Source organism: Chiloscyllium plagiosum, chromosome 16 (genome assembly GCF_004010195.1).
Source record: "Chiloscyllium plagiosum isolate BGI_BamShark_2017 chromosome 16, ASM401019v2, whole genome shotgun sequence".
NCBI lineage: Eukaryota > Metazoa > Chordata > Chondrichthyes > Orectolobiformes > Hemiscylliidae > Chiloscyllium > Chiloscyllium plagiosum.
Window position 1 is genome coordinate 13,192,094 of NC_057725.1, and position 13,820 is coordinate 13,205,913.

The 13,820-nt window shown below is 43.1% G+C and overlaps 1 long non-coding RNA gene across 2 annotated transcripts; it reads right to left on the reverse strand.

The window, feature by feature from the left end:
* Positions 1–3,516: 3,516 nt before the first annotated feature.
* LOC122558029 lies at positions 3,517–4,411 on the reverse strand. Of its 2 annotated transcripts, none has more exons than XR_006314007.1 (2): positions 4,091–4,411; positions 3,517–3,902 (listed from the first exon to the last, which is right to left on the reverse strand). It is a non-coding gene; the product is annotated as an uncharacterized LOC122558029 (long non-coding RNA). The 2 variants fall into 2 exon arrangements; XR_006314006.1 differs by having other exon boundaries at positions 3,517–3,945.
* Between the last annotated feature and the right edge of the window lie 9,409 nt (positions 4,412–13,820).

Here is a 13,820-nt window from a genome sequence, read left to right on the forward strand (position 1 = left end):
AACAGCTTCTGCTGCAAACTCCACTTGCAGCCTCAACTTCCCTCACAGCCATCTTGTAGCCTCAGCCTCCAACCACCCTTCTTGTAGCCTTCTTCTTCTCTCAATCCTCTTCCAGCCTCTTTCTTCACTGTACCATCTTTTCTGCCTCCATCTACCCACCCCAACTCCTTGCATATACTTGGCCCCAACCTGCACTCCCCCCAACTGTCTCCCTGCTAGCCCTGACCCTGCAGATAGAAATCACAGATCAAGAAAAAGGTGTCCCCTTCCAAACTGGGTGAAAGGATTCCCAAATCCCAACCTCGGCTAAACGTGGTATCTCTGTTGAAACAGTGGAAAGAGAAATTAATGTGCGCTAATTGTTGGTACAATAACATTACTGATTGCCATTCACATCGTTATGGTGACTGCACTGAAGAACTCTTAAGTAAGTCTTAAAATTAGAAAATAAAAATCCATAGAAGACTAACAGTGGAAATAATGCACCCTCTCTCCTCAGCCGGAATGACTGAAGATCAAAGATTCATAAAAAAATTTAAATTGAAGTTATGACTTTTCAGATTCTATTGAAATACGAAAGCTGCCCCAGACAAATCACTTGGAACAAGAGCTGTATTTGTGTTAGAGGCTTCTCTGCTAAGTCAGTTATTAAAGACTTCTTGTCGCTTACAAAACTCGCTTTGTGTTTGTGGTTTTATATAAAGAGACCATCTGCCTGACTGTGGTGGGAAATTAGAATTATGATGGAGCCAAGAGGCTAAATGCAAGATTAATTATTCCACAATCCTGGAATCAAAAATGTTTCCGGTCAATGTTCTTTTATCAAAAAAACTGGAGGATTACAGGTTCTCTTCGTAATTAACAACTAGGTAACGCTCCCCAGGATGGTGCTGGTGGCATATGACAGAAAGAGCTCAGGACTATTTTCAAAAAGACAAAATAAGATTGTGTTGTTTTGTGAGATGCCTCGCAATAGTCCCTTGAAGGATCCTTGGTTAACTGAACTAACTCCAAAGAGGCCTCAATAAGCAGGTTCCACCCATGTACACCTGAATTTCACAGTCAGGATTCTGTTGCCAAGGAAGGTTTCCATCTATAAGGATGAGGGAGCAAATACATGGGAAAACCACCATCTGCAATGTTCCGCTCTGAAATAACTCCACAGAGGTCTGTATCCCATCACCAGGCCAGCCTTTATTTACAAGTGCATAGTACATGATACAGACCCAGCTCGCTCACTGCTGCCTCCTAGAGCAAATGGAACCTTGACATTTCCTTTTATTTATTTATTTTTTCCCAGCACCCATGGTGTGTGTGTGCAGGTGTGAGACACAGTGAGAGACACAAGGTGTATGAATCGTTACTCAATTTCCACCACCAGGAAGATAGGAAAACACCCGAGTGGCCAGTGACAAGCAGTGCCCTTCACAAAAGGGCAATGCTGTATGATCAAACAGTGAAGGAGAGGGCAGGGATTAAATCAAAATAGAGTTGGAGGGGGAAATAATGCACTCCACTCCCTGCGGTGCCCACCTCTCCCTGAACAACTCCAGGGTGTTGGTGGACACCGCGTGCTCCTTCTCCAAGGACACCCGGGCCCTAACGTAACCGCGGAAGAGGGGGACATTTCTTTTTATATCTGTCAGCCAGGACTACCTGTTTGGACCAGGTTAGCAGCCCCCAATCAGGGAAATCATATTCTATGAGGTCCACTTGGCTAGCCTCATATCAATCACTACATTCTACAAGCCACTCACCATCCTGACTTGGAAATATATTGTCGTTCCTTCAATGTTACTGGATTAAAGTCCTGGAATTCCTTCCATAAGGACATTGTGAGTCAACCCACAGCAGGTGAACTGCAGCGGTTCAAGAAGACAGCTCACCACCATCTTCTCGAGGGCAAGTAGGGACATGCAATATATGTGTGCCCAGCCCCATACCCCCAGACCAGGTCTCCTCAGTAACATTCCCACCCCACCCCCATCATCATACCTGGACAAATATTCTCTGCATCCACCACTTTATTATCTTAAAGATCTTCATCAGGTCACCCTCAGGTTTCTACAGAAAGTCACATTTATTTGCCTTCCTAATTACTTGCAACACTTGCTAGCTCCTTGCTTTCCATGCACGACTCCCAGATTCCTCTTTGCTGGATATTTTTTGGAGTCTCCATTTAGTAATAGGTCGGCTTTTGATTCCTCTCTGCCAATGTAGGTGGTCTCTCAGTTTTCTAATTTAAACTCTGTCTGCAAAGTTTTCCCCACTCACTCAAACTATCCACAGCAAACTTTATGGGACCAGAAATGTGCCGGTTGGTCAGATACACTGGATTGTCGAGAGGTTACGTGTAACTGCAGTAAACTGTCACCAAGTGAGGCTTTGACACATCAACATTCCTCAAAAAAACTCCATGTAAAAACATCGACGCACATCCTAAAATCAATGTTAAAACATAGATTAAGTAATTGAAACATAATGCAGGGGTATACACATCACTGTTCTATGTTATATACAGCATAAATACTCAGACATTGCAGTGGATCGCAGTATTTGAGGTGTATAATTGTTGCCGGTTTATCAAGAGTGTAGTTGATAAGGATCCAGTTAAAACAAAGTTTGCTGTGGATATTTAGAGGCATGAGATGTCATCGTATTGAAACAATCAAGATTCTTATGGGGCTTAACAGGGAGATACAGAGAGGTTGTTTCCCCCAGTAGAAGAATGTCAGAGTAAGGAGTCACCTAGTTAGAACCAGGATGAGGAGAAATTCCTTCTCTCAGAGTCTGTAAGAGGGTTGTCAAGGCTGTGTCATTAAGAATACTTAAGGCTGAGATAGACGTTTTTACTCAGTATGAGAATCACTGGTTATGGGTGAAAAGGTAGGAAAGTGGAGTTGAGAAATATCAGATCAGCCTTGAACTCATTGAATGGCAGAGAATTAATGGGCTGAATGGCCTAATGCTGCTCCTCCATCTGATGGCCTTATAAATTGAAGTATGTTAATTATCTGAACTATTACATATTGTAAGCACTGTTTATACAAAGGAATATCTTGTGAATTTCTTGCTGAATTTATTACTACCTTGTAATTATGGCTTTCAGACTGGGTCTCCCCAGTAACATTCCCACCCCACCCCCACCATCATACCTGGACAAATATTCTCTACATCCACCACTTTATTATCTTAAAGATCTTCATCAGGTCACCCTCAGGTTTCTCCAGAAAGTCACAGCTGTTTATGTTATTAACAGAACATTAACTGCTAAGCCCTTGCATATTTGGGCCTCCAGATAAATTCACTATTGCTTATTAAGGAAACCAACAAACCCAGACTAGATGATTTTGTGTATCAGTTTATCAGAAACACCCCCTTTATCTGGGTCAGTTCAGCTTCAGAATTCAGCTTGGCTGTCAAACCTCTTGGATATAACTAAGGAGTAAATGGGGACTTGATAAAGATGATTTACAGTAAATGCTTTTTGGATTAAATCATTTACAGCACACTGTACAATGCAGCATCCTTTAATTAAACTCCTCCAGGCAAATGTACAGTTGGGTGGGAACAAAGCATTTGCAAATATAAACAGTCAAGGTCAGAGGTTCAAAAAGTGCAGGCATTCAGATTCAGCAGAAGTTCCAATAAAGCACAAAGCCCCAACTTAAACCCAGGCCTTTCAAGCTGTGCTGCCGTGGGTAGTAAAGATCCCCTCAACCTTTGAGGCCTCTGCCCAAATCCTTACTCCAGATGTCTTTGCAACTTCCCCAGCTGTCAAACTCCTCCAGACTGTCATCAGCTTCTGAGCAGATCCACGTGATCTTCAGCATTCGCATTAAAGTGCTGGGCTGTTTCTGTAGTCCGGCCGAGAACAGAACTTGTTGTCTCGTATTTCCTCTCTGCAGTGGAAGGCAGACAGTGAACAAAAGGAAATGGGGGAGGCTGGCAGAAAGAAACAAAGAAAGAACGTGCAGAGATTTACATAGAAAATTAAAATGAGATCAAACAACAGTATTCAAAAATAAACACGGAGGCAGATTCGGGAAGAATTTCAATGTGAAAGTTGATGCAAATAATTCTGACTTACGTCATTTATTTTTTCCATCGACTGGTAGTGGTAACACATTCCTAATTGCTGACATACAGAAGGCGAGGAGTTGAAACCTGGTTGAACTGTTGAGTGTCACCATCTGTAAAAGAGCAGTACAACAGAAACAATTTTAAAAATTCATTTGTGGGACATGAGCGTTGCTGGCTGGCCAGGATTAACAGGCCAGCCCTATCTGCCCTTGAGAAGGTGGGGGTGAGCTGCCTTGAATCGTTGAGGTCCACTTGCTGTGGATTGACCCACATTGCCGTTTGGGAAGGAATTCTGCTATTTATATCGTGTCCTTGCTCTTCAGTTAGAGGATTCTGATCAATATTTATTTTCTAACCCCAACTGCGGATGCTGGAAATCAAATAAAATCAGAAAGTGCTGGAAAAACTCAGCAGGTCTGGCAGCATCTGTGGAGAAAAAGCAGAGTTAATGTTTGGATTCCAGTGCACAGGGAATGTTAACTCTGCCTTCTACTCTAATTAGCCTGGGGGAACATTGCAAGCAAGACTGAAGGATCATATAAACAGGAGGACAAGTAAAATGATTAACGACTATTTCAGCCAGCATCACTTCCTATTTATATATTTTAGAAAATGAATTGAATAAATCAGACAATGGAATGAAATAAAAATAGAAAATATTGATCATACACAGCAAGTATGTCATTATATAGACAGAGAAATAAAACACATTTATGTAGCACCTTTAAAGCAGCATATATTCAAAGTATCGCGCATAGCTTTGGTGTGTAGTCACTCGTAATCTAAAAACACAAGACAATTTTCACACAACAGGTTGATAATAATCAGATCTTACATCTATAGGAACAAAAACTGCTGGAAAAACTCAGCAGGTCTGGCAGCATCTGTGGAGAAAAAGCAGAGTTAACGTTTGGATTCCAGTGCACAGGGAATGTTAACTCTGCTTTCTCTCCACAGGTGCTGCCAGTCCTGCTGAGTTTTTCCAGCAGTTTTTGTTCCTATAGATGTAAGATCTGATTATTATCAACCTGTTGTGTGAAAATTGTCTTGTGTTTTTAGATTACGAGTGACTACACACCAAAGCTATGTGCGATGCTTTGAATATATGCTGCTTTAAAGGTGCTACATAAATGCGTTTTATTTCTCTGTCTATATAATGACATATTTGCTGTGTATGATCAACATTTTCTATTTTATTTCATTCCATTGTCTGATTTATTCAATTCATTTCTAAAATATATAAATAGGAAGTGATGCTGGCTGAAATAGTAGTTAATCATTTTACTTGTCCTCCTGTTTATATGATCCTTCAGTCTTGCTTGCAATGTTCCCCCAGGCTAATTAGAACAAACCTAAATTAAATAAAAATTAAGCCAAACAGTATACAATAAACAAGCCCTCTTTTCATAATTATTTACGTAAAGTGGCTGCTTGTCATTCTTGCTTGGTTTGTTCCAAGTGTTTTTCAATCCAAACAAATATGTATCATGGCCTGCTATATTTAACTGCTAATAGCCACGGTTAAAAGATCATTCTGGTTAATTGGGAAGAATTCTGAGGCATTAACTGGGATTTTATCCCACCAATCTTCTTAAACAGTAGAGTGGCTGGAAGGTTACACGGACAAATTGTACATGGACACAAAGTGAGTAATGATCTCTAAAACAATTGTAGCTAGCTTCCAAAATATGTTTTTAATGTTTTATACTCATCAATTCGATATTTTAGAAAATGTTTGGCTTTTCTTTACTTTAAATCTCTTTTCTCACTGATAATATGCATGGTGATCAATTTCCAAGTCACTTTCCTGCACCACTTTGTAACTAATTGTGAACAAGTTTCATATTTTCCACAGTGGGCAAGTGTTAATCCAACAATAAGTTGGCAGAAACATAGCATTTGAGAAATCCAAGGGACATTCTAGATCGTGGTGGTGTTCCTGAGCCAACAGTTCCAAAAGGTATTTTTCACATTAATGTGTATTTTAACGTTGAGTGTAACAATAAACTATACAACGGGCAACTTTGAGAGTAAGATTCCAATGCAAAATATGGATTGTTGTTTTCCAAATTGAGTGTTACAATGAACATTGTTGTATGATCGCAAAGTTAAAGGCAGTATATCAGGTAAATAGCCATTTTGTTTCCAGGTACAAACATTGGTCTGAGGTTAGCAGGAAATTAAAATTAGAATTAGGTACATTGTCATGTGTACCTCAAGTATAAAGTACAGGAGTACAGTGAAATGTGTACAATGTTGTCACTGATGGTTCCATCTTCGATACAAGTATCTAGGTACAAATTTTAGGTTCTAAAATTGGTTGTACAAAAATAGAGAAGTAAACAGAAAAGTTAGAAGTTCTACATTATAGTTCTCCATAGTGTAAATTAGGAAGAAAAAGAAATACAGTCAGTCTTACTATAACACAGTAGTTCCATTCTCGTGCAATCCAGTGTTATTAAAAAAATCATGTAATAGCAGCACCATTTAAACTAATGGGACCACTGCCCATCCCACTCCATGCCAGCCCACTGACCACTCCCCTTCCCACTCCACTCTAGCTCACTGACCATTCCCCACTCCACTCCAGCACACTGACCACTTCCCTCCCCACTCCACTCCAGTCCACTGACCGCTCCCCTTCCCACCCCACTCCAGCCCACTGACCACTCCCCTTCCCACTCTACTCCAGTGCCCTGACTGCTGCCTGTCCCACTCCACTCCAGCCCACTAACCACTGGCAGTCCCACTCCATGCCAGACCAATGACTGCTGGCTGTCCTGTGCTACACCAGCCCACTGACCACTGGCCATCCCGCACCACACCAGCCCACTGACCACTGGCCATCCCGCTCCACTCCAGCCCATTGACCACTGGCCATCCTGCTTCACTCCAGCCCATTGACCACTGCCTGTCCCCCTCCACTCCAGCCCACTGACCACTGGCTGTCCCACACCCTCAAGCCCACTGACCACCGGCTGTCCCACACTACTCCAGCCCACTGACCACTGGCTGTCCCACACTCTCAAGCCCACTGACCACTAGCTGTCCCACACCACTCCAGCCCACTGACCACTAGCCATCCTGCTCCACTCCAGCCTATTGACTGCTGGCCGTTTCGCTCTGCACAGGCCTACCTGGCCAATGGCCACCCCACTCCTGACCAATGGCTATCTGCTCCAGACAGACCTACCTAACCAATGGCCATCCCCCTCCGGATAGGCCTACCTGACCAATAGCCACCTCACTCCGCATAGACATGCCTGACCAATGGCCATCTGCTCTGCATAAGCCTGCCTGACCGCAGGCCGTCCCACTCTGCACAGGCCCATCTGACCAATAGCCTTCCCGCTCCAGTCAGACCTACCTAAGCAATGGCCATCCTGACCAATGGCTGTCCTGCTCTGTACGGCCTAGCTGACCAATGGCCATCCCACTCTGCGCAAGTCTATCCGATCACTGGCCACCGTGCTCTGCACAGTCTTACCAGATCACTGGCCATCACACTCTGAACCAGCCTACCTAACCAATGGCCGTGGAGATAATTGTAGAGAAAATACTGGAGATGGCGACTGAGATAATGCAAGGAAAATCGCAGAGGTCAGAAGTAGGTTCTGAAGCAGATCCTTTATGGCTCTAACTCATACAATTAACAATCTAGGCAAAATCTAGGTTAGAGTGGTGCTGGAAAAGCACAGCAGGTTAAGCAGCATCCAAGGAGCAGGAAAATCGACGTTTCGGGCAAAAGCCCTTCATCAGGAATGGAGGCAGGAAGCCTCCAGGATGGAGAGATAAATGGGAATGGGGTGGGACTGGGGAGAAGGTCGCAAAGAGTACAATAGGTGGATGGGGGTGGGGATGAAGGTGATAGGTCAGACGGGAGGGTGGAGCAGATAGGTGTGAAGGGAGATTGGCAGATAGGACAGGTCATGAGGATGGTGCTGAGCTGGAAGATTGAAACTGGGGTAAGGTGAGGGGTCGGGAAATGAAGAAACTGGTGAAGTCCACATTGATGCCCTGGGGTTGAAGTGTTCCGAGGCAGAAGATGAGGCGTTCTTCCTCCAGGCGTCGGGTGGTGAGGGAGTGGCGGTGGAGAAGGCCCAGGACCTGTATGTCCTCGGCAGAGTGGGAGGGGAGTTGAAATGTTGGGCGACTGGGCGGTGGGGTTGATTGGTGCGGGTGTCCCGGAGATGTTCCCTAAAGCGCTCTGCGAGAAGGCATCCAGTCTCCCCGATGTAGAGGAGACCGCATCGGGAGCAACGGATACAATAAATGATTTTGGTGGATGTGCAGGTAAAGCTTTGGTGGAAGGCTCCTTTGGGGCCTTGGATGAAGGTGAGGGAGGAGGTGTGGGCTCAGGTTTTGCAATTTCTGCGGTGGCAGGGGAAGGTGCCAGGATGGGAGGGTGGGTTATTGGGGTCGAGGACCTGGCCAGGTAATCACAATCTTGGTGACTTAACTTTCCCCTCTCCGCCTCACAATCCCGCAATCTACCCCACGCTGTCTCTGGAAAAATCATCCAGGTTGGAAAAAGACATGATTTGGGACAATCCATCCCTTGGAATTCACTACAAATGTATGCTTGGAGAAAGGCAAGAAACTGGGGTTAAGGTCCTAATCAAATCAGCCAGAATGGCAGAGCAGGGACAATGGGATGAATGGCCTACTCCTGCTCCCAGGCTCAGACACTCTTATCATTTTATGAAGCCGGATTCCAGATCAAATTTCAGTAAGTGTAACACCAATCGCAAACTACCCACTGTCTCCACACTCAGATTGAGAAATTTTCCGTTTATGTCTGTTGTAAGATAACTAGATGTATTTCCCTGTAAATGTAATTACTGCATACATGAGTAAACTCATTCCTTCCCATCGTCTAAGTAATCAATTTACCTCTTTCTTGGTAATCAGATTATTCTAACAAGCATTACTTGTGATAATTTCCTGTCCATCTAATATTTGGTCCTTAGACCTCCAGCAAAGTATAAATTAATTCCTCACTGTAAGCACGTTAAGGAACATAACTTATATAGTGTTATTCATGACTGTGAAGTGTGCAATTTTCTCTCAAGCATATCTCAAACTGTAGTAACAGCCTACAGACAAGAGGCCATCATTGTCAGGGCTTAAAATTGAACTTCCAATTGACCGACAACACCATCTTATGAAAGTAATTACCATGAGACATTGCCATTCCATTACATAGGAATTTCTTTGAGTTAATGGGTATTTTTTTTTTCGTTTTGTTTGTGCTTAATTGGGGTGAGTTAAAAAAATGAGATAATTCAATTCCCTTCAGGACATCCCAGTAAAGAGGCTGCAACTGAGTGAGGTAGATTTTCGTGTTCGCTGTCTGGGTGGTAATCTGGTGGAGTAGATCGCCTGCCTTTAAATTAAATGAATGAATGAAAACCAGGAGGTGCATGTAGAGAGTGGGCACTTTGCTTGGCTGGTTGAGACAGAAGACAGGAGAAAGGCTGAAGAAAGTGATCCATTCCTGTTTCATGGACTATGAACATGCAAATAGCTGAAAGGTAACAAACCAAGGATGGGCCTGATTATGGATTAGCAATAAAGTCATGGTTTTAACGAGGTCAGTCAGGTAGACCTCAAAGAATATAAGTTCCCTGATTGGGGCTATTAATCTGGTCCAATCAGGGAGTCCTGGCTGACAGATTGTCAGGAATGTCAGAGGTTCCTTTCACTCTGAGAGCTGTGGGAGATGCATCAATATCAAGGACTCTCCGTTTGTAAATAAAGGGTGACTTGGTGACAGAATACCAGGCTGTGTGGAGCTATTTCAAATAACATTAACAATTTGCCTGTTGAGAAAGAGCACGTATAGCTGAGGTAGTTGACAAATAGTTTGCAGTTGTCTTTACTAAAGAGTTAAAAATCACACTACACCAGGTTATAGTTGAATAGGTTTATTTGAAAGTACAAGCTTTTGGAGTGCTGCTCCTTCATCAGGTAGCTGTGGAGCAGGATCATAGGACACAGAATCACTAAAGAGGATGCTACTAATTTCACTTAAAAAGAGGAGATTGTAGCAAAGGATATGACAATATTCAATGAGAAAAAGGCACCAGGTCCAAATGTGATCAAAGATTACTGTTGGACATAACGGTGGAAATTGCCAAAGGCAAATCAACTTAAATTGACTTGATGCTTCAATGAAATAATGGAGGGATGTTCAGGTTGATATGACGTATATGATTCCTCAAACTGCATTTGGTAAAGTATGTATTGACATGAGGTAAATCCGTCTCCTCCTCCTCCCCCCCACCCACCAATTTAAACCAGCAACACAGAAAAGATTTATCCCGTGCGGTAATACATGAAAATTTGAGAGGCCAAGAACTAGTTAAAGTAAAAAGTAACAATTTTATTTCTTAAGGTATAACAGAAAATAATTAACTAACAATGATTTACAACTCCTTCCACTAACCTAGCGTTTACTTACCTTTCTCTAATACTAGTCCGATAAAACTCCTGATTAAGATTTACCAAACTTCAAATTTCAAAACCAGCCAGCTGTTGAATCTTCTCTTGGTATCTTTCTCTGTAGATTTTCTTCTTCTTAGGGATTTCTGTTTCACAGGTCATTGATTAATAAAGGTACCTTTAAGAGAGCTATTTTACGGGCAGTCTGTACATGCTGCTGGCTTGGCAGTTCTCCCTCAACTGTTCAAGTTTTCGTGGTCTTATACCCAAAGCATCAGATTGTGTCATTGGTGTTAATATTGTCAAAATACTAAATTCAAAGTTGATTGTAGTTTAGTATTTTAGGCATAATTTAAACTGATTGGCCAAATTTGAATTTTTCTGTCTCCAGACAACACAGCTACTCTACCTGTTCGACCAAATGTTGCATTATTACCTTGTTCAGGACACCTGGTGCTGTGTCATGTAGTTCTGCTAGCTTTTAACTCTCTTAAAGGTACAGTAGCCCTTACACCTTCATTACAAATATCACATCATTGGTTTTTAAAAGTTTATACTTTTACGGTTGTCACTGGCACGGCCAGAATTTCTAGCCCATCCCTAACTGTCCTGGATAGGTTGGTGATGGGCAGTATTAAAACCCAAGGAATTAGAAAGACTATGTGTATATAAACTTAACTACTGACAGAAAGCGGACACTGGAGTCATTGACAGCTATTTTTCAAACAGGAGCTAAGAGTGCTGTGGTGTCGGCTATTCAGTAACACTGTTCTTTTTAAGTTATAACAGGAAGCTGGACTTGGGATGCACATGGCATATTAATTTTTGCAGGTGGACCAAAACTTGGATATGAAGTAAACAGTGAGAAAGATAAGAATAGACTTCACGAGTTTGCAAACAGATAGCTGGAACAGGCGGTCATGTGATACAGTCATAGAGTCATAGAGATGTACAGCAACAGACCCTTCACTCCAATTCGTCCATACCAACCAAACATTCTACGTTAATCTAGTTTTATTTACCAGCATTTGGCCCATATGCCTCCAAACCCTTCCTATTTATATATCCATCAGATGCCTTTTAAATGTTGCAATTGTACCAGCCTCCGCAACCTCCTCTGGCAGCTCATTCCATACACACACCACTGTCTGCATGAAAAAGTTGCCCCTTAGGTCCCTTTTCCCCTCTTACTTTAAACCTATGTCCTCTAGTTTTGGAGTCCCCTACCTCGGGGAAAAGATCTTCACTACTTACACTGTCCATGTCCCTCGTGTTTATATAAACCTCTATGAAGGGATCTTTAACTTTCCAAATATTGACTGGGAATACTATAGTTCAAGTTCTTTAGATGGGTCAGTTTTTGTCCGATGTGTGCAGGATGGTTTTCTGACACAGTATGTAGACAGGCCAACAATGGGACAGCACAGTGGCTCTGTGGTTAGCACTGCTGCCTCACAACTCCAGGGTCCCAGGTTCAATTCCAGCCTCGGGTGACTGTCTGTGTGGAGTTTGCACATTCTCCCTGTATCTGTGTGGGTTTCCTCCCAGAGTCCAAAGATGTGCAGGTCAGGTGAATCGGCCATGCTAAATTGCCCATAGTGTGAGGTACATTAGTCAGAGGGAACTGGGTCTGGGCGGGTTACTCTTCGGAGGGTCGGTGTGGACTTGTTGGGCTGTTTCCACACTGCAGGGAATCTAAACTAACATGGAGTGAGGCCACATTAGATTTGGTACTGGGTAATGAACCAGGCCAAATGTTAGATTTGGATGTAGGTGAGCACTTTGGTGATAGTGACCACAATTCGTTTATGTTTACTTTAGAAATGCAAAGGGATAGGAATAAACTGAAGGGCAGGAGCTACAGCTGGGGGAAAGGCAATTATGATGCGATTAGACAAGATTTAGGTTGCATAGGATGGGGAGGTAATCTGCGGGCGATGGGCACAATTGTAATGTGGAGTTTATTCAAGGAATAGCTACTGTATGTCCTTGGTAAGTATGCACTGTCAGACAGGGAGGAAGTTGTCAAGCACAGAAACTATGGCTTACTAAGGAAGTTGAATCTCTTGTCAAGAGGAAGATGAAGGCTTAAGTCAGAATGAGATGTGAAGGGTCAGTTAGGGCGACTGACAGTTACAAGGTAGCCAGGAAAGACCTAAAGAGAGAGCTATGACGAGCGAGGAGGGGGCATGAGAAGTTGTTGCAGATAGAATCAGGGAAAACCCTAAAGCTTTCTATAGATATGTAAGGGACAAAAGAATGACTAGAGTAAGATTAGGGCCAATCAAGGACTGTAGTGGGAAGTTTTTGTTGCAAACGTTTCGTCCCCTGTCTAGGTGACATCCTCAGTGCTTGGGAGCCTCCTGTGAATCGCTTCTGTGGTGTTTCCTCCGGCATTTATAGTGGCCTGGGCCTGTCCCTGCCGCTTCCAGTTGTCAGTTTCAGCTGTCCTATGTAGTGGCCGGTATATTGGGTCCAGGTCGATGTGTTTGTTGATGGAGTTTGTGGATGAGTGCCATGCTTCTAGGAATTCCCTGGCTGTTCTTTGTTTCGCTTGCCCTATAATGGTAGTGTTGTCCCAGTCAAATTCATGTTGCTTGTCGTCTGCGTGTGTGGCTACTAGGGATAGCTGGTCGTGTCGTTTCGTGGCTAGTTGATGTTCGTGGATGCGGATTGTTAGCTGTCTTCCTGTTTGTCCTATATAGTGTTTTGTGCAGTCCTTGCATGGATTTTGTACACTACATTAGTTTTGCTCATGCTGGGTATCAATATGGTAAGGTGGTTAGGCTTTCTGGCTGTGTTTGGTCTGCTTGTTGTGGTTTGTTCTTGAGGAATCTGCGCACAAAACGAAACAAGATAGAAGAGACATTTAACATCATCAACAACACCTTCACAGGCATAAGGTTCACCAAGGAGGAAGAAACTGACAACAAACTCACATTCGTGGACGTCACAGTCGAAAGAAAGGACAACGGAGAACTACAAACCTGCGTATACAGAAAACCGACAAACACTGACCAAATACTTAACTACACCAGCAACCATCCCAACACACACAAACAAAGCTGTATCAGAACACTATTCCAACGAGCCACCACACACTGCAGCACAGACGAACTTCAGAAAACAGAGGAGAACCACCTATACAACGTATTCAAGAAGAACGGATACTCAAAAAATACAGTCCGCAGATTCCTCAGGAACAAACCACGACAAGCAGACCTAACACAGCCAGAAACCCTAACCACCTTACCATACATCAAAGAAGTTTCAGAAATGACAGCCAGACTACT